Source organism: Nerophis lumbriciformis, linkage group LG02 (assembly GCF_033978685.3).
Source record: "Nerophis lumbriciformis linkage group LG02, RoL_Nlum_v2.1, whole genome shotgun sequence".
Lineage (NCBI taxonomy): Eukaryota > Metazoa > Chordata > Actinopteri > Syngnathiformes > Syngnathidae > Nerophis > Nerophis lumbriciformis.
In genome coordinates this window covers 61,802,975-61,820,000 of record NC_084549.2, presented here as the reverse complement: position 1 = coordinate 61,820,000, position 17,026 = coordinate 61,802,975, and the positions used below count along the sequence as shown (strand labels likewise).

General features: G+C 41.9%; 1 protein-coding gene across 1 annotated transcript in view; it reads right to left on the bottom strand.

The window, feature by feature from the left end:
* Nucleotides 1-17,026, bottom strand: part of LOC133610069 (homeobox protein Meis1) — a 227,423-nt gene that overhangs the window by 52,102 nt on the left and 158,295 nt on the right. The gene's annotated exons all lie outside the window — the stretch shown is intronic.

The following is a 17,026-nucleotide window of genomic DNA, read 5'->3' as shown; positions in this document are numbered from 1 at the left end:
AGAACACAAACCAAGGACCCAGATTTCCCTCGCCTGGACGCGGGTCACCGGGGCCCCCCTCTGGAGCCAGGCCCGGAGGTGGGGCACGATGGCGAGCGCCTGGTGGCCGGGCCTGTCCCCATGGTGTCCGGCCGGGCACAGCCCGAAGAGGCAACGTGGGTCCCCCCTCCAATGGGCTCACCACCCATAGCAGGGGCCATAGAGGTCGGGTGCAGTGTGAGCTGGGCGGCAGCCGAGGGCAGGGCACTTGGCGGTCCGATCCTCGGCTACATAAGCTGGCTCTTGGGACGTGGAACGTCACTTCGCTGGGGGGGAAGGAGCCTGAGCTAGTGCGTGAGGTGGAGAAGTTCCGGCTAGATATAGTCGGACTCACTTCGACGCACAGCAAGGGCTCTGGAACCACTTCTCTTGAGAGGGGCTGGACTCTCTTCCACTCTGGCGTTGCCGGCAGTGAGAGGCGACGGGCTGGGGTGGCAATTCTTGTTGCCCCTCGGCTCAAAGCCTGCACGTTGGAGTTCAACCCGGTGGACGAGAGGGTAGCTTCCCTCCGCCTTCGGGTGGGGGGCGGGTCCTGACTGTTGTTTGCGTTTACGCGCCAAACGGCAGCTCAGAGTACCCACCCTTTTTGGATTCACTCGAGGGAGTACTGGAGAGTGCTCTCCCGGGTGATTCCCTCGTTCTACTGGGGGACTTCAACGCTCATGTTGGCAGCGACAGTGAAACCTGGAGAGGTGTGATTGGGAAGAATGGCCGCCCGGATCTGAACCTGAGTGGTGTTCTGTTATTGGACTTTTGTGCTCGTCACAGATTGTCGATAACAAACACCATGTTCAAACATAAGGGTGTCCATATGTGCACTTGGCACCAGGACACCCTAGGCCGCAGTTCCATGATCGACTTTGTAGTTGTGTCATCGGATTTGCGGCCTCATGTTTTGGACACTCGGGTGAAGAGAGGGGCGGAGCTTTCTACCGATCACCACCTGGTGGTGAGTTGGCTGCGATGGTGGGGGAGGATGCCGGACAGACCTGGCAGGCCCAAACGCATTGTGAGCGTTTGCTGGGAACGCCTGGCAGAGTCTCCTGTCAGAGAGAGTTTCAATTCCCACCTCCGGAAGAACTTTGAACATGTCACGAGGGAGGTGCTGGACATTGAGTCCGAGTGGACAATGTTCCGTACCTCTATTGTCGAGGCGGCCGATTGGAGCTGTGGCCGCAAGGTAGTTGGTGCCTGTCGTGGCGGTAATCCTAGAACCCGTTGGTGGACGCCGGCGGTGAGGGATGCCGTCAGGCTGAAGAAGGAGTTCTATCGGGTTCTTTTGGCTCATGGGACTCCTGAGGCAGCAGACAGGTACCGACAGGCCAAGCGGTGTGCGGCTTCAGCGGTCGCGGAGGCAAAAACTCGGACATGGGAGGGGTTCGGGGAGGCCATGGAAAAAGACTTCCGGACGGCTTCGAAGCAATTCTGGACCACCATCCGCCGCCTCAGGGGCGGTACAGCTCGGTTGGTAGAGCGGCCGTGCCAGCAACTTGAGGGTTGCAGGTTCGATCCCCGCATCCGCCATCATAGTTACTGCCGTTGTGTCCTTGGGCAAGACACTTTACCCACCTGCTCCCAGTGCCACCCACACTGGTTTAAATGTAACTTAGATATTGGGTTTCACTATGTAAAGCGCTTTGAGTCACTAGAGAAAAGCGCTATATAAATATAATTCACTTCACTTCACTTCACTCAGGAAGGGGAAGCAGTGCAGTGTCAACACCGTGTATGGTGGGGATGGTGCTCTGCTGACCTCGACTGCGGATGTTGTGGATCGGTGGAGGGAATACTTCGAAGACCTCCTCAATCCTACCAGCACGTCTTCCTATGAGGAAGCAGGGCCTGGGGAATCTGTGGTGGGCTCTCCTATTTCTGGGGCTGAGGTTGCCGAGGTAGTTAAAAAGCTCCTCTGTGGCAAGGCCCCGGGGGTGGATGAGGTCCGCCCGGAGTTCCTTAAGGCTCTGGATGTTGTGGGGCTGTCTTGGTTGACAAGACTCTGCAACATCGCGTGGACATCGGGGGCGGTACCTCTGGATTGGCAGACCGGGGTGGTGGTTCCTCTCTTTAAGAAGGGGAACCGGAGGGTGTGTTCCAACTATCGTGGGATCACACTCCTCAGCCTTCCCGGTAAGGTCTATTCAGGTGTACTGGAGAGGAGGCTACGCCGGATAGTCGAACCTCGGATTCAGGAGGAACAGTGTGGTTTTCGTCCTGGTCGTGGAACTGTGGACCAGCTCTATACTCTCGGCAGGGTCCTTGAGGGTGCATGGGAGTTTGCCCAACCAGTCTACATGTGCTTTGTGGACTTGGAGAAGGCATTCGACCGTGTACCCCGGGAAGTCCTGTGGGGAGTGCTCAGAGAGTATGGGGTAACGGACTGTCTTATTGTGGCAGTTCGCTCCCTGTATAATCAGTGTCAGAGCTTGGTCCGCATTGCCGGCAGTAAGTCGGACACGTTTCCAGTGAGGGTTGGACTCCGCCAAGGCTGCCCTTTGTCACCGATTCTGTTCATAACCTTTATGGACAGAATTTCTAGGCGCAGTCAGGGCGTTGAGGGGATCTGGTTTGGTGGCTGCAGGATTAGGTCACTGCTATTTGCAGATGATGTGGTCCTGATGGCTTCCTCCGGCCAAGATCTTCAGCTCTCACTGGATCGGTTCGCAGCCGAGTGTGAAGCGACTGGGATGGGAATCAGCACCTCCAAGTCCGAGTACATGGTTCTCTCCCGGAAAAGGGTGGAGTGCCATCTCCGGGTTGGGGAGGAGATCTTGCCCCAAGTGGAGGAGTTCAAGTACCTCGGAGTCTTGTTCACGAGTGGGGGAAGAGTGGATCGTGAGATCGACAGGCGGATCGGTGCGGCGTCTTCAGTAATGCGGACGCTGTATCGATCCGTTGAGGTGAAGAAGGAGCTGAGCCGGAAGGCAAAGCTCTCGATTTACCGGTCGATCTACGTTCCCATCCTCACCTATGGTCATGAGCTTTGGGTCATGACCGAAAAGACAAGATCACGGGTACAAGCGGCCGAAATGAGTTTCCTCCGCCGAGTGGCGGGGCTCTCCCTTAGAGATAGGGTGAGAAGCTCTGTCATTCGGGGGGAGCTCAAAGTAAAGCCGCTGCTCCTCCACATCGAGAGGAGCCAGATGAGGTGGTTCGGGCATCTGGTCAGGATGCCACCCGAACGCCTCCCTAGGAAGGTGTTTCGGGCACGTCCGACCGGTAGGAGGCCACGGGGAAGACCCAGGACACGCTGGGAAGACTATCTCTCCCGGCTGGCCTGGGAACGCCTCGGGATCCCCCGGGAGGAGCTGGACGAAGTGGCTGGGGAGAGGAGAGTCTGGGTTTCCCTGCTTAAGCTGCTGCTCCCGCGACCCGACCTCGGATAAGCGGAAGAAGATGGATGGATGGATGGATGGATGCTGAACACCCTCACTGATGATGCATTCTGCTTCGTCTCCTTGTTGTGTGCGCAGTTGTGCACTGCACTCTCTAAAAGCCCTAGATGTTATTGTCACATATGCATGTACAGTAGATGGCAGTATTGTCCTGTTTAAGAGTGTCACAACATTGCTGTTTACGGCAGACAAACTGCTTTACGGTAGACGAAAACGTGACTGCTGTTGTTGTGTGTTGTTGCCGCGCTGGGAGGACGTTAATGAAACTGCCTAAAAATAAACCCACATAAGAAACCAAGAACTCGCCCTCGATCATTCTACAGTTCTACGTGATTGGGCAGGCACGCTGTTTGTTTGTTTGTTTGTATTGTGGGAAAGCGGACGTGAAAACAGGCTGTCGACACGTCACTCAGGTCCGCCTGAATTTCGGGAAATTTTCGGGAGAAAATTTGTTCCGGGAGGTTTTCGGGAGAGGCGCTTAATTTCGGGAGTCTCCCGGAAAATCCGGGAGGGTTGGCAAGTATGCCACTGCCCTAAAGGGAAACCTTTTTAAATGATAGTTAGATCCATTCTGAAGATGCCTAAGTGATTTTTAAGGTAAGATAAGATAATCCTTTATTGATCCCACAACAGGGAAATTTGGGTTACTTTGTTTACATGTTTCAAATATTGGTAAAAGAGAAAATGTATTTTCTTGAAAAGTGAAAAACATTTGTTATCCTGGCATTAATAGTACTGTGATTCTGTATGGTATCCATCCTTAGTTCAAACTAATATATTTTTCTAAAAACAACATCTGGTTTAGTGTTCCTTAGGATGACATTTTCATACAGCATGATTATAAAACATTATCACCTTAAAGTATGATTCACATTCAGAATTGTCCATCCTTCTATATATGGTAGTTGGAGTTGCAGACAACTTCATTACTGCTAAATAGCAGTTTTCAGTAATGTCACAGAAGATGCAGGATTTGCTTTAACATTTAAGTGGTGAAACTTCCTATAAGAGGACAGCTGTAGTGCTGTATTCTGACCATCATGTCATATTTCATTTGAACTTTTTATTTATTTATTTATTTTTTCTAGTAGTCACGTACAAATTTGTGTGAATTATGCAAAATTATTTAAATTTGGTCCCCATGAACCATATTAACTCTTTTTCCCCAGGGTCCCCAGTAAGAATGATCAGCACATTACTTCATCAATCCAGAGATTTAAAGACGTGTATGAGCTAACTGGGCAGTTTTTTTTTTTTATGTCTCCACAACCTGTAGAAAGGGTGGTCCCCACAAGTGATGATCAAAAACTTGGTCCTCATTCCAAATGATAACCAGGATGTGTGTGTGCGTGTGTGTGTGTGTGTGTGTGTGTGTGTGTGTGTGTGTGTGTGTGTGTGTGTGTGATGCCTCCCTGCCCTCGTCATTAATGGAATATGAGCTTTTGTAATTACCGGCAGCCAGAGAGGGGCAAGCCAATTAGGAAGTCAAGTGAAGTGGAGGAGCGGCTCCTCTTAATTAGGCACAAATATACATGTGCTGTACGTGTCAAATTCACCCTTCCAAAGAGTTCATCAAATCAAATAAAAACGCTACTATGCTGCTTCTGAAAAATACCGGTGCATTTTTTATTTTTTTGCTTTCCCCCTCTGGACATCACGGCGCGCCGTCGTCACATTGATGGTAAAACAAGCTTTCTATATGCAAAGTATTAATCTATATGACCCAATACATAAGTAAGCGCTTATTTGTCCACATCTTTTGGACGATGTTAGTGACTCAGGCCAGTGACCATGGAAAGAACTTTCCAAATACACAGTATTTACTTATATGACCCAATACATAATTAAGTGCTTATTAGTCCCCATCTTGTGGAGGATGTTGGTGACTCAGGCCAGTGACCATGGAGTGAACTTTCTATATGCAAAGTATTAACCTATATGACCCAATACATAAGTAAGCGCTTATTTGTCCGCATCTTGTGGAGGATGTTAGTGACTCATGCCAGTGACCATGGAGTGAACTTTCTATATGCAAAGTATTTACCTATATGACCCGATACATAAATGCTTATTTGTTTCCATCTTGTGGACAATGTTAGTGACTCAGGCCAGTGACCATGGAGAGAACTTTCCAAATACACAGTATTTACCTATATGACCCAATACATAAGTAGGTGCTTATTTGTCCGCATCTTGTGGACAATGTTAGTGACTCAGGCCCGTGACCATGGAGTGAACTTTTTATATAAAAAGTATTTATCTATATGACCCAATACATAAGTAGGTGCTTATTTGTCCGCATCTTGTGGAGGATGTTAGTGACTCAGGCCAGTGACAATGGAGTGAACTTTCTATGTACAAAGTTTTTACTTATATGACCCAATACATAAGTAAGCGCTTATTTGTCCGCATCTTGTGGAGGATGTTAGTGACTCATGTTAGTGACTCAGGCCAGTGACCATGGAGTGAACTTTCTATATGCAAAGTATTTTACCTATATGACCCAATACATACGTGCTTATTTTTTTCCATCTTGTGGACGATGTTAGTGACTCAAGCCAGTGACCATGGAGTGAACTTTCTATATGCAAAGTATTAACTTATATGACCCAATGCATAAGTGCTTATTTTTTCCATTTTGTGGACGATGTTAGTGACTCAGGCCCGTGACCATGGAGTGAACTTTCTTTATGCAACGTATTTACCTATATGACCCAATGCATCCATCCCTCCATCCATTTTCTACCGCTTATTCCCTTTGGGGTCGCGGGGGGCGCTGGAGCCTATCTCAGCTACAATCGGGCGGAAGGCGGAGTACACCCTGGACAAGTCGCCACCTCATCGCAGATGTCACTAACATCGTCCACAAGATGGAAACAAATAAGCACTTATGCATTGGATCATGTTTTTCACCTTCTCAGCTGAAAAACATGACCCAATGCATAAGTGCTTATTTGTTTCCATCTTGTGGACGATGTTAGTGACACAGGCCAGTGATCATGGAGATAACTTTCCAAAAGCAAAGTATTTACTTATAAGACCCAATACATAAGTAAGTGCCTATTTGTCCCAGTCTTGTGAACGATGTTAGTGACTCATGTCAGTGACCATGGAGAGAACTTTCGAGATACACATTATTATTTACTTATATGACCCAATCCAAACAACCTTCCCTGATCATGGCGCAGGAAAAAAACATCAACCGGCACAAAAGGTCAACAAACATGTCACACATAACAAAGCCTGCTTACTGAACTTTGTGGGTATTCTAAAAAAAAACAACCAAAAAACAGCCAACCACCATAAAAACAACCCATTTAAATCCATTGCAATGCATGATGTGGAAAATGCAAAAAAACTCTCCACACTTATCCATGCATTTTAGCTGCTTGACATTTCTGAATGATTACAAAAATTTATCGTATAAGAAAGTGAATACTAATAAATATAAATCAATATTCATGCTTTCAACCCACTCTGCAAAGAAATAAATCAAAGCAAGTCCGTACGGCAACAACACAACAATCCGACGTGTAAAATTGGTGCGGCCCCAGCGTGTTTATTTGGATTTTCTGTTCTTTCCCCACGCCGCACAATGAACGCGAGTGTCTGAAGGCGGCATGTGATTGGCTGTGGGGAACACAACAATAAGGAGGCTAATTTCATGCGCTAAGTTATAATTGCACTGTCGCCTCTGGCCAAAACCGCGTGTGTTTGTTTGTGTGTGTGTGTGTGTGTGTGTGTCGACTGTGCATCTATTCATGCGCTCGCAACATCTAAGGACGATACGAGGCGCCGATCTGCCGCCCACGTGAGGAAGCGGCTGTCCGGAGTCATGAAACACGATTGTCTAAGCTTTTGCATAATCGAATGTCTGGCACGCTGCTAGCTCGTCATGTGAGCAAAGTGTGTGTGTGTGTGTGTGTGTGTGTGTGTGTGTGTGTGTGTGTGTGTGTGTGTGTGTGTGTGTGTGTTCTTGTATGTTAACCCTTCTTGAGACATCAACAAGGAAAAGTAGCTTCCATATGAGGAGGTGTGAACAAGTTAGGACATAAATCATGGTCCCAATACGGAAAACCATTGCATCTAATAGAGAATGTCTCATTTGCACCCCTGGTGGTGAAATCTATCAAAATGAGGGTGGTCCCAAAAAGGAGGGATTTTTCAAATTGACTGTGTGTCGGTTTTAAAAGTGCTCCCCCTCTGGCCAACATATGTAATAACAAGTGTGTGTAAGAAATTGAAATGCGCCCCCTTTGGCTAAAATTAATTAAAATAAATCAATACATACATATATAGAGACATACTGTAATAACTTGAAGTAAATAATGAAGATTAAAAAACAATTACAAGCAAAAAACTCAAAAAATAATTATCTAACTAAAAGCAGTCTTTTTCTCACAATGTGTCGACTTTTTTCTTATAAAGTTAGGATCAGTTTCTCATATTCTTTCGGTTTCTGTAATATTGCAATATTTTCTCGTAAAATTACTACTTTTTAATGTAAAATTATTACTTTTTAATGTAAAATTATTACTTTTTAATGTAAAATTATTACTTTTTAATGTAAAATTTTTACTTTTTAAGGCAAAATAGCGACATTTGTCATATAAAATTCTGACTTTTATCCCAATATTGCCCATTTTTTTGTTGTTCTTGTAAAGGTGACATGTTTTGAGTAAAATGATTACTTTTTACATCATTTTGACAAGTAAAATTCCAATTATTATAATATTGCCAACATTTTAAAGTTTTCTTATACAATTGTGACTTTTGTCGAGTAAAAGTACGACTTTTTTCATAAAATTGCCAACGTTTAAGCTTTTTCTTGTAAAATTGCAACTTTTTATCACAATATTGCACAAATGTTCAGTTTTTCTTGTAAACTTTCGATTTGCGTTGAGTAAAATGACGACTTTTATTTTAATACTTTTTCTTTCTTTAGTTTATTTCGAACATGAACACACTTACATCATAATACATCACACAATTTCATAACATTTCATTTTACAACATGCCCGAAAAGGAGTAGGAAGAAGCAAAGCTTATTTAATCCTACCCCTTTCCCACTTCAGAGCGTTTACAAATATATAGAATCATTTACTGAACTTTTTATATAATAAAATAACATCTATGAATTAGTATACAACAGTTTTGTAATATGTAATTAATTAATTCAGTCATTATTAACATATTGAGATGAAGAATATCTTATTTTCAATTAGGTTGAAAGTATTTCTCATAATTCTTCTTCTTTGTACTCTGCAAGCACTATTATTTTGAACAACCTCTTAAACTGGATCATATCAGTACAATTTTTAACTTCTTTACTGCCAAAATACTCCGTTTTTCTTGTTAAATTGTGACCTTTTTCTTGTGAAATTCCAACTCATTTTTCACAAGTTTTTTTTAAATATTTGCATAGTATGTATATATTATTAATGTTGTAAATACAAATCTTTATATATCTAGAAAGGGTGGTCCTAAAGAGGTAGGCATTTTTCTCAGTTCTCAAGAATGCAACACATACAAGAATGTGTGTGTGTGTGTGTGCGTGTGTGTGTGTGTGTGTGTGTGTGTGTAAATAACAGCGTCCATCAGACCAACGATGACAACGTCGAGTGTCACAGATCTTTAGAATCCAGAGTCCCTCACTTGTGACGGCGGGGAAGACTCGGTCCGTGCTGGCGGCTACACATCGCGGAACAAACGCAGTCTGTTTGGCCCGTTCCGCCCAGCCGTCACACAAACGTACGCGCTTCCACGCCACGTCGGGACAGTGGCAGGAATAACGCGTCCCGAAATAACAAGCAGCGATTCTCCAAGCAGGACCGCGGCGTTCATTTAGCCGCCTGCGCCTTTCACGCAGAACAAAGGTCCTGTGTTCTCATTTAAAGTGTCAGCGTCTGGTGAGACCTTGAAAGTAGGACACCTCACTAATCCGATTCTAATCTTGTCGGTAACGATTCGATTCGGAATCAATTCCCGATTCCAATCGATTCTCGATTCAAAATGCATACTTTTTTAATAACATTGGATGCCAGTTGTATGATTAACTACAATCCTCCATAAAATAAACAGCTCTGAACAATTTCTATATTACTTTAAAGAAAACTGGTTTTGTTTGATAAAATGCTTCCCAAACATTTAATAAAGTCAAATACAAATAAGGTAACAAGTATCCAACACTTCTCTTTTCCATACTTGCCAACCTTGAGACCTCCGATTTCGGGAGGTGGGGTGTGGGGGTGGTTGGGGGCGTGGTTAAGAGGGGAGGAGTATATTTACAGCTAGAATTCCCCAAGTCAAGTATTTCATATATATATATATATATATATATATATATATATATATATATATATATAAGAAATACTTGACTACTTGACTTTCAGTGAATTCTAGCTATATATATATATATATATATATATATATATATATATATATATATATATATATATATATATATATATATATATATTTATTTTATTATATGTATAATATATATATATATATACATATATATATATATACATAAAAGAAATACTTGAATTTCAGTGTTCATTTATTTACACATATACACACACATAACACTCATCTACTCATTGTTGAGTTAAGGGTTGAATTGTCCATCCTTGTTCTATTCTCTGTCACTATTTTTCTAACCATGCTGAACACCCTCTCTGATGATGCATTCTGCTTCGTCTCCTTGTTGTGTGCGCAGTTGTGCACTGCACTCTCTAAAAGCCCTAGATGTTAATGTCACATATGCATGTACAGTAGATGGCAGTATTGTCCTGTTTAAGAGTGTCACAACATTGCTGTTTATGGCAGACAAACTGCTTTACGGTAGACGAAAATGTGACTGCTGTTGTTGTGTGTTGTTGCCGTGCTGGGGGGACGTTAATGAAACTGCCTAACAATAAACCTGGAGGGGGCGTGGCCTCCAGCTCCGCCTGAATTTCGGGAGATTTTCGGGAGAAAATTTGTCCCGGGAGGTTTTCGGGAGAGGCGCTGAATTTCGGGAGTCTCCCGGAAAATCCGGGAGGGTTGGCAAGTATGCTCTTTTCTAAAGTAAATCTGTACAGCAGATATGATCATCTACAAAGCCCAAAACCAGTGAAGTTGGCATGTTGTGTAAATGGTAAATAACAACAAAATAAAATGATTTGCAAATCTTTTTCAACTTATATTCAATTGAATAGACTGCAAAGACAAGATACTTAACGTTTGAACTGGAAAACTTTGTTATTTTCTGGAAATGTTAACTCATTTGGAATTTTCATGCCTGGCACAAGTGGCAAAAAAGACTGAGGAAGTTGAGGAATGCTCATCAAGCACGTATTTGGAACATCCCACAGGTGAACAGGCTCATTGGGAACAGGTGGGTGCGTATAAAAGCAGCTTCCATGAAATGCTCAGTCATTCACGTCCAAGGATGGGGGAGGGTCGCCACTTTGTCAACAAATGCCTGAGCAAAATTGTTTAAGAACAACATTTCTCAACCAGCTTTTGCAAGGAATTTAGGGATTTCACCATGCATGGTCCGTAATATCATCAAAAGGTTCAGAGAATCTGGAGAAATCAATGCACATAAGCAGCAAGGCTGAAAACAAACATTGAATGCCCTCTCAGGCGGTGCTGCATCAAAAACAGACACTGTGTAAAGGATATCACCACAAGGATTCAGGAACACTACAGAAAACCACAGTCAGTAAATACAGTTTGTCGCTACATCTGTAAGTGCAAGTTAAAACTCTACTATGCAAAGCCAAAGCCAGTTATCAACAACACCCTGGGCCCGAGCTCATCTAATTTGTTCCTTATAAAAATTACAATAAATAGGGATGTCCGATAATATCGGACTGCTGATATTATCGGCTGATAAATGCTTTAAAATGTAATATCGGAAATTATCGGTATCAGTTTCAAAATTATCAGTATCGGTTTCAAAAAGTAAAATGTATGACTTTTTAAAAAGACACTGTGTACACGGACGTAGAAGTACAGAGCGCCAATAAACCTTAAAGGCACTGCCTTTGCGTTCTGGCCCAATCACATAATATCTACGGCTTTTCACACACACAAGTGAATGCAATGTTGGTCAACAGCCATACAGGTCACACTGAGGGTGGCCGTACAAACAACTTTAATACTGTTACAAATATGCGACACACTGTGAACCCACACCAAACAAGAATGACAAACACATTTCGGGAGAACATCCGCACCGTAACACAACATAAACACAACAGAACAAATACCCAGAACCCCTTTGCAGCACTAACTCTTCCGGGACGCTACAATATACACCCCCCCCCCAACCCCGCCCACCTCAACCTCCTCATGCTCTCTCAGGGAGAGCATGTCCCAAATTCCAAGCTGCTGTTTTGAGGCATGTTAAAAAAAATAATGCACTTTGTGACTTCAATAATAAATATGGCAGTGCCATGTTGGCATTTTTTTCCATAACTTGAGTTGATTTATTTTGGAAAACCTTGTTACATTGTTTAATGCATCCAGCGGGGCATCACAACAAAATTAGGCATAAAAATGTGTTAATTCCACGAGTGTATCTATCGGTATCGGTTGATATTGGAATCGGTAATTAAAAGTTGGACAATATCGGAATATCGGCAAAAAAGCCATTATCGGACATCTCTAACAATAAATATTAAGTAAAAAAAAAAGAAAAGAAACCGCCATGTAAAATCGCTAATGCTAATCGGTAGCATGTCTATGGCATTTCCAATGTAAATCCAGCTAGCGCATTTTTGGAGAAGTGGAGCCTTACTTTTAAACGCTTTGTGTCAGGTTTTCCCAAAGTGCTTGAGCCGGTGCGGACTCTGCAAGCGGACGTGACCGAAACAAGGTACCGTGAATCGGTCCCCGCTACCTAGAAAGTACTCAAAACGGGTACCAATCCTTAATGCGAGTACATTGCAACTTGTTTACAAGTGTGAATGTTGTCTGTCTATATGTGTTCGCCCTGTGATGAGGTGGCGACTTGTCCAGGGTGTACCCCGCCTTCCGCCCAAATGCAGCTGAGATAGGCTCCAGCACCCCCCGCGACCCCAAAAGGGACAAGCGGTAGAAAATGGATGGATGGATGGATGTTTCTGGCCTACTGAGAGCTGCAAAAATGTATGTTTTTAAGGGCTCCTCAAAGGTGCTTCAAAACAATGCATGGACCACAATGGAGGACAGGACGGTTCTCCAAAATGGGCCCCAGCATGTCAGGTCGTCGTGGTTTAGCAACAACTTTTAATTTTGTCTGTGATTGTGCCTTCTGACGGCCTTTGGCCGGGAGTGGAGAGGCCTTCAGTGAGAGAAGCAATAACACGTTCTTTAAAAGAGCAGATGGAAAGTTTCATCCCTCCCTCGCACCGCTCTATCTTAATGACATGTCCTCTCCAAATACACAACTCCTTTCATGAGGATGTCCAGGCTGCGAGCATGGGGGGGGATGTTTTCCACGCTATCGCTCCAATAGCGTGCGCTCACACGAGTTCATTACAACTTTGCCTGTGACCTCTGCCATGCGCGCCGTAAAGCACACCATCGTCCTCCCGCCGAGACAAGGAAGGATGGACGGCGGCGAGGGAGGCGAGGAAGAAGGAGGCAAGGGAGGAGACGTGAAACCGTGGAAACGGGTACGCGCGGGAGATAAGAGATGGAAATATTCCACAATACAATTTTTTTTACTCGACAACCCGGTTTGTGAGCTGTTGCGCAATCAGAGGCCCGGCTGGTCACAGCCTCATCTCAGGTGTCGGCCCACAGGACAGACTATGCTTGAAAAGATCGGGATCAGACTTAAAATACATTGTAACACGCATTTCTATGGACAAAAAGATGGATTTATTGTGTTTCTTCACTGACACACACCTCAGTATGACTCTCATCGTTAGAATGCACAATTACCGTATTTTTCGGACTATAAGTCGCAGTTTTTTTTCATAGTTTGGCCGGGCTCCAGTGCGACTTATAAATGTTTTTTATTTTTCATTTTTGGCAGGTGCGACTTATACTCCGGTGCGACTTATACTCCGAAAAATACGGTATTCACTTTTTCCACGTTATGTACAGCCTTATTCCAAAATTGAAAAAAAAAAAAATAATTTGAAAAAATGTAAAAATCCTCAAAATTCGACAAACAATACCCCATAATAAAAATGTTTGCAAATCAGATAGAAAGAAAAAAAAAAAAAAAAAAAAAAAAAAAAAAAAATATATATATATATATATATATATATATATATATATATATATATATATATACTATTATTATTTTTTTTTTTTATTTGCATATACTTATGCGACATATACTCCGAAAAATACGGTACTACGTGCAAGGATGTTGTTTTCATTGTTGGTTTCAATCAGGGCTGTTCAAACTTTTTACACTGGAAGGGTCATAACTATTTGAAAAATTATTCATATATTTGTATGTGTTATTATTCAACACCTATATAACTCGATCAACTTCAGGTCTATCGGTCGATAACAGTACAAATATATTTATTTTTTTACATGTTTTTTGCACTTTTTGTCCAAAAAAACTTTTTTATGCCAAAAACACAAAATATGTAATATTATATCCCCCCCCCGAAAAAAAAAAATTCAGTGGAATATTTGATGAAGTAACTGGAGCCTTGAATAGGTCAACAATTCATAACATTGATTTTATATTCATTATTACGTTTTTAAAAATAAAATCCCACTAAAATTATTGGGGCTCCAAAAGGGCTCCACTCATAAAAGTGTTAAAAATAAGTCATACATATTTTTTTTTATTTTTTACTTCCTACACTTTTTTTATGTAATTTTTTTTGCTCAAATAAATCTTTGTTTTTTATATGGCAAAATATGACATTTCTTTTCTCCCCCAAATATGCTTGTATGTCCAATATTTGATGTGAAGTAATTGGAGCCTTGAATAGGTCAACAATTCATAACATTGATTTTATATTCATTATTACGTTTTTAAAAATAAAATCCCACTAAAATTATTGGGGCTCCAAAAGGGCTCCACTCATAAAAGTGTTAAAAATAAATCATACATATTTTTTAACATTTTTTACTTTCTACACTTTTTTTATGTAATTTTTTTTGGTCAAATAAATCTTTGTTTCTTATATGGCAAAAACTAAAAATATGACATTTCTTTTCTCCCCCAAATGTTTTTATGTGCCATATTTGATGTGAAGTAATTGAATAGGTCAACAATTCATAACATTGATTTTGATTCATTATTTTTTTAAGGAATGACAGTTTTTAAAAATAAAATCCCACTAAAATTATTGGGGCTCCAAAAGGGCTCCACTCATAAAAGTTAAAAATAAGTTGTACATATTGTATTTCCCCCCCCCCACTTTCCAAACTTTTTTTATGTAATTTTTTTTTGTCAAATAAATCAGTTTTTTTAAATAGCAAGTTTTTTCTCCCCAAAATGTTTTTTATGTGGAATATTTGTTGTGAAGTAATTGGAGCTTTGCATAGGTCAATAATTCATAACATTGATTTTGATTTATTAATATGTTTTTTTAAGCAATTATAATTAAAACAAAAATTAAATCCCACTAACATTATTATGGATCCAAAAGGGCCCCACTCATAAAAGTGTTAAAAAATAAGTCATATTTATTTATTTATTTTTACTTTCAACACTTTTTTTTTTTTAGGAGGTTTTCTTTGTTGATGCCCGTTTGGTCAAAAAAAAATTTTTTTATATGGCAAAAACACAAAAAAGGGAATATTTCCCTCCAAATATTTTTTTTAAGTGGAATATTTGATGTGAAGTAATCAGAGTCTTGACAACATTGATTATGATTAATGATTATTTCTTAAGCAATGATAGTTTTAAACAAATAAAACCCCATTTAAAGTATTGGGAATCCAAAAGGGCCCCAATCCTAAAAGTATGTATAAATAAGTCATAGATTTAAAAAGTGTTTTTAAAACTTTTAACACATATTTTTTTATTTTATAAATTATTATTCCTTTGTTTTATCCCCTTTTTTGTCAAATAAAACATTAAATTTGGCAAAAACACAAATTATGCAATAGTTTCTCCGCCCCAAATGTTTTTTAATGTGCAATATTTGATGTGAAGCAATTAGAGCATTGACTCGATCAATAATTCATAATAATGATTTTGATTTATTATTATTTTTTGAGCAATGACAGTTTAAAAAAAATAAAATCCCACTAAAATTATTGGGGATCCAAAAGGCCCCACTCACAAAAGTGTTAAAATTAAGTCATACCGTTTTATTTAAATTTTTTACTTAACACTTATTTTTTATTTTACATTTTATTGTTTCTTTGTTTTAGGCCCTTTTTGTCAAAGAAATTCAATTTGGCAAAAACACAAAATATGCAATATTTTCCCTAAACATGTTTCAAAGTGAATTATTTGATGTGAATTAATCAGAGACTTGGCCAATATTTCATAACTTTGTTTTTGATCCATTATTATATTTCGAGCTTTAAGGAAAAAACCAGCCCGCATGGCAGATTTGAGTTTTGAGAGTCAACATTGCAACTTTTTTTATGTCTTTGTTCAATTTTTAAATACGATTTTTAGAATGTGCAGTGGACCTCTACGACGTAACCCAAAAGGGCCCCTGGATTTTCACAGTTGAAGAAGCTATTCACATTTTAGTGAGGCTCTGGATAAAAGTGCAGATTTGAACAAATACAATGCTACAGTTTTTAGTCTCCTGAGGATGTTTCTTGGTCGCGGCGATGCTCCAGTTGAAAGCGAGGGGATTACTGGCGTCGTCAGCACAAGCGGCCGCCTCCTCCCCGCCAGTGCCAAAAAAAACACTCTTTGTGTTTGTTTTGACGAGGAACAGAAGTGCTGACTGCAAACAACGCCGTGATATCAGGGTGAAGTATTTTAGCTGCCATCTATGACATCACGCGTGTTCAACCCATGCTCGCTTATTAGCGACAACAAAAGGCTGTACACGCCACTAAAACCTTCTAAAAACCAGCAAGGGAGCAGGAAGGGCAGGTAACAAATGGTACACGGAAAGAGTCATGTGACGTGTCTCCAGTAGCGTGCTGTTTGCAGACGCTCGGCCAGCAGATGGCCGTCTTCGCCAGCGGGCATCCACGACTGCAGTAAACAACTTGTTAACAACGCCCGTCGCTCGGATCGGCCGCTTTGTCGCACTTTGTTGACGCTCCATAGTCGGGTGAACGAGGTAGCACTTTGGATGCAGCGAGCAAGTAACAATCGAGCTTCCACTGCATATTAAAAGGTCAGATCACCCCCCCGTTGACCCTCTACTGCCTCTTTAGGCCAGAGGTGGAATCGCACGTCAAGAGGTGGACTGAGGAGAAAGAAGGAATTGATTCCTGCTTGTCGACTTGGCAGGTGAGCCACAGGCAAGCCGACTCCTTTTGGCCAAGCGGCAGCAGGCTTTCTCCCAGACGACTAATCCGGGGGCCTTTTTTTGGCCGCAGGGTTAGACACGCACACGCGCGCGCGCGCACACACACACACACACACACACACACACAAGTTGGCGTGCTGTCCGCTGAGAAACACACTGTTTACTTGGGAGTGTATCCTGGCTGCTGCCGGG